The sequence below is a fragment of the Octopus bimaculoides genome, chromosome 11, assembly GCF_001194135.2.
Source record: "Octopus bimaculoides isolate UCB-OBI-ISO-001 chromosome 11, ASM119413v2, whole genome shotgun sequence".
Classification (NCBI taxonomy): domain Eukaryota; kingdom Metazoa; phylum Mollusca; class Cephalopoda; order Octopoda; family Octopodidae; genus Octopus; species Octopus bimaculoides.
Genome location: NC_068991.1, coordinates 66,106,764 through 66,111,821, shown reverse-complemented (window position 1 = coordinate 66,111,821; position 5,058 = coordinate 66,106,764). Strand labels below are relative to the sequence as shown.

Here is a 5,058-nt window from a genome sequence, read left to right as displayed (position 1 = left end):
ATAATATATTTAAGATACACTGCAATAAGTTGGAAGAATATATATATTTTTTACTCTTACTGGTTTCAGTAATTTGACTGTGGCCATGCCGGAGCACCACCTTAAAGGGTTTTAGTCGAAGAAGTTTGACCCCAGGACTTATTCTTTGTATGCCTAGTACTTATTCTATTGGTCTCTTTTGCTGAACCGCTAAGTTACAGGGACATAAACACACCGGCATCAGTTGTCAAGCGATGGTGGAGGGACAAACACACACACACACACACACACACACACACACACACGGCAGGCTTCTTTCAGTTTCTGTCTATCAAATCCACTCACAGGGCTTTGCCCAGGGTGTCACACAGTGAAACTGAACCTGGAACCATGTGGTTGGGAAGCAAGCTTCTTACTGATCATATTCAATGTGTTAACTTCAGAAAATAAAGATCAAATTGCTGCAGTTATATCATGTTTTATGTAATCAGCAGCAGACAAGGTATGCATTTACAAAACTAACTATCTAGGTTTTATTTTATCATGATATAAACTCTAGACAGGTTGTTATGTTCTCAGGCAAACAAAGTTGCCCTTTGGACCCCGCGTGTCTATGCTTGTTTTGCTAACCAGTTTGTAGTGCATATTAAGTGGATTCTATCATACCTCCAGCACTAACGAGATTACCTTGTACCTTGAAAGATTAACAGGTCTTCACTACTCAACAATGTTTCCCTTCATTGAAGGCAACATGAGAAAGGGCAGGATGGATACAGAAGATAGAATGGTGACAAAGTTAGGGCGTCAAAGGAGCAAGAGTGATGGGGGTAGGGAAGAACAGTGATCAGGAGGAGAGGGTGATAGAGGAGGAAGTAATGGAAGAGAGATAGTGCTAGAACCTAGATCAGAGCAATAAATACATGAATCAGTTGATTTGTGTGTATTTCTAAACCTAGTCCTCATCATCATCATCATCATCATCATCGTTTAACGTCCGCTTTCCATGCTAGCATGGGTTGGACAATTTAACTGAGGACTGGTGAAACCGGATGGCAACACCAGGTTCCAATCTAATTTGGCAGAGTTTCTACAGCTGGATGCCCTTCCTAACGCCAACCACTCAGAGAGTGTAGTAGGTGCTTTTACGTGTCACCCGCACGAAAACAGCCACGCTCGAAATGGTGTCTTTTATGTGCCACCCGCACAAGAGCCAGTCCAGGGGCACTGGCAACAATCTCACTCAAAAATCCTACGGGAGCCAGTCAGGCGGTACTGGCAACGGCCACGCTCAAAATGGTGCATCTCATGTGCCACCCGCACAAGAACCAGTCCAGGGGCACTGGCAACGATCTTACTTGGCTTGCCGGGTCTTCTCACGCACAGCACATTTCCAAAGGTCTCGGTCAGTAGTCATGTATGTTATTACTGACAGTGATTACATTATTAGATATTGAATTCTTTTGACAAGATCAGTCTTTGTAAATGACTGACTGCAGTCAGTTTAATTGGTTCCTTCCGGTTTACCAATGGTTCTTGTTTTATTAATTTCAAGGAGATTATATATAAATTTCACCTCAGAATCTATTGTTTCTGTCGAGTTATATTAAAGACATTTGAGTGAGGTCGTTGCCAGTGCAGGTGGCACATAAGATATGCCATTTTGAGCGTGGCCATTGCCAGTGCCACCTGACTGGCCTTGATGATATTTTTGAAATGTTACCAGATACAAAAAAGCACATATATTTTGTCATCATAGACATGGCTTAGGTCTATACTTTTTACCATCTGCTATTTTTTCCTTAATGCCTTAGATGAGACATTACTAACGATTGTAATCTTTCAAACTATTAGCGTCATCTTTAGAGACGACGCATTGTTTTATATTTATTTCTGCACTATGGGTGGTTAATAGTAACAGAAAAGAAAAAAAGAGCAGGCGAAGAAATAGTCTACTTGGTCAGTCAAGTTTGTAGTAAACTGAAGTGCAGAAGTAAAAACTATGATATTATTTACATTCTTACATTTGCTGTGAGAATAAGTGATGACTGTGGTTTGCCATTGGTTGCTAATTACAGCACTGTTAGTTCAAAGACAACATGAAATAAAGTAGCAGTAATTTATGGAAGCTGGGTTTTAGAGAGGAAATTATTAAAATAACACCACTTCCCCTTACTTGCTGGAAAAACGAAAATAATATTGGCCGTTGACTAATATAGTTTTTCTTCACTGCATATTGATTTTTCAGTTAGCTTTTTAATGATGCATTTATTAAATACTCTAGCACTGGCTCTTCCATTGTTTTTGATGCAGATAATATCTTTACATTAGTTATCTTTAAACAGTTCTGTTGTTGTATGCTTGCAAATGCTGGCACCTGTGCATTTACTTAGGGATTGCTCTATCATTATGTAAGCATGATGAAAGTTGTACTTTGCTAATGCAGTCAGAATAAGATTGAAACATGCCCAGGGTTGTCTCCTTTACTTGCCAGAAGGACAAAAATGTTTCTAGTAATTGACTAATACAGTTTATATTTTCTTTCTTTATCACATATTTAATATCATTTCAATAGTGTTGGCATTAATTATGTTAACATGGCTTTCATGTTGATGGTGTCTTTGAATTAGTTCATCTTTATGCCAGTCATTGTATGATATTATTCACTTTGTGTTTCTTTGATCATCATTTCAACAAGGCCAAAGCTGATACAGCCAGAACAATAATAGTGAAACATGTCAGTCTTCTATACATGACAGAAAAATGAAAATATTTATATCATTATGACCCCTGCCTTCAAGATTAAAATTTTTTTTTCATTTATACATTATTATTATTATTATTATTATTATTATTATTATTATCATCATCGTTTAACGTTAGCATGGGTTGGATGATTTGACTGAGGACTGGTGAACCAGATGGCTACACCAGGCTCCAATCTGATTTGGCAGAGTTTCTACAGCTGGATGCCCTTCCTAATGCCAAGGATGCCCTTCCTAACGCCAAGGATGCCCTTCCTAACACCAACATGTTTATTATTATTATTTGTTAGTGCATCAGACAAAATGCTTAGTTGCATTTTATCTGTCTTTATGTTCTGAGTTTGAATTCTGCCATGGTCAAGTTAACCGTTCATATTGGCCTTGTACTAATAATAGGATTATTATTATCATTATTGAGTGAGAGAGCAGTGTATGCCATCAAACTGACACAGAGGCACAAATATACAAAGCTCAATATACCCACCAAGATTACCCATCTGATAAGAAAACACAAGGCACATGCATCACAAACATATGTGCATGACATGGTGGTATATCAAGATAAATTGTGCATGACCTTTTAGGTGGAGCCCAGTTAGAATTTTCTCCAGGCTGAGTAGCCAATCTCAGTCAAAAGTTCCCTGAATAAGAGTTGTTAAAGGGTGATAAATGAAACGCCTACATTTCCAAGGTTGAATTATTCAAACTCTGCTCGTGTACTACTACATGATGATCACTGGGGTTGATGTAATCAACTTACCCCCGGATCCTGAACTTGCTGGCCTTGTGCCAAAATTCGAACCCATTGTTATTGTTAAGGCGGTGAGCTGGCAGAATCGTTAGAATACTGGGAGAAATGCTTAGTGGTATTTCGTCTGTCGCTGCATTCTGAGTTCAAATTCCACCAGGGTCGATAAAATAAGCACCAGTTATGTACTGAAGTGGATGTAATTGACAGTCCCCTAAATTTCAGGCCTTGTGCCTCTAGTTGAAAGGATTATTATTGTTATTGCTTGTTACGTGGAGAGTTAAATGCACCATTAGCACATCAGATAAAATGCTTGGCTGCATTACTTCTGGCCCTTTACATTTTGAGTTCAAATCCCGCCAAGGTCAACTGTACCTTTCATACTTTGGATATGTGGGAGGTGTCAATAAAATAAAGTACCAGTCAGATACTGGGGTTTGATGTAATTGACTTATACCTTCCTACCAGAATTGCTGGCCTTGTGCCAAAATTTAAAATAATTTTTTTTTTTTTTTAAATTCTTACCTAAATCCAGTATAAATATATATTCAGGCAAGCAAGGTTCACATAAGTTGTTCTCATTCTGCCTCTAAGACTATCATCTGACCAGAGGCCTGGAATCATTCTTTCCAAAAGTGCCAGTTTGATTGGTCTATCTTCTTTCTTTGTACAGTGGAGCAGACTCAATCTCACATAGCTACTTCAAGGCAATAATAATAATTAAAATGTAGGATCGTATTTAATCTATTTTATTGTAATCATAAAATTCCAATCATATACATATCCAGATTTTATCTGGACTTCTTCAGTTGGATGCAAAATTCCTGATGATTTAAGAAAATCAATATAGATAGACACAGTTGTTTCAATCAGAAAAGGTAGTGAGAGACAGATAGTAACCATGAGAATCAAGATACGATTCAGTTCTGCAAATCAGAAAGAGGAAGGCAAGGAATGTGTTTAGTCTCCCCACCACTGCCTCCACCAATAATGCACCATGATTCAATAGCGTTAACACTATTTTTACCTGGAAGCCCCTTCATGGTTGCTCATCTTGCTAGAAATAATAGCCAAAGTTCCCCATTTCTAATTCAGAACACTGTGTCTATCTTGATATCCTTTAATTAACTGGTATTCAACATCAAACCAGAGAAGTCCAGATTGAAATTTTATGATTTTTGATTTTCATTTACTTTATTACTATGAAATGAATTGTTTAACCCCTTTGATATCAACCCACCTGAAACTGCCCTCCTTGATTCTGTGAGACAAATTCATTGTTTTAAAGTGATCAAAAGTAAATCCTTCCATCAAAATTTTGTGTTAATTTATGTTCAAACAACAGCTTAATCATCATCATCATCGTTTAACGTCCGCTTTCCATGCTAGCATGGGTTGGACGATTTGACTGAGGACTGGTGAAACCGGATGGCAACACCAGGCTCCAGTCTGATTTGGCAGAGTTTCTACAGCTGGATGCCCTTCCTAACGCCAACCACTCAGAGAGTGTAGTGGGTGCTTTTACGTGTCACCCGCACGAAAACGGCTACGCTCGAAATGGTGTCTTTT

The 5,058-nt window shown here is 38.3% G+C and overlaps 1 protein-coding gene across 4 annotated transcripts in view; it reads left to right on the top strand.

Annotated features, from left to right (window-relative positions):
* Positions 1-5,058, top strand: part of LOC106879711 (CLK4-associating serine/arginine rich protein) — a 102,171-nt gene that overhangs the window by 52,584 nt on the left and 44,529 nt on the right. The gene's annotated exons all lie outside the window — the stretch shown is intronic.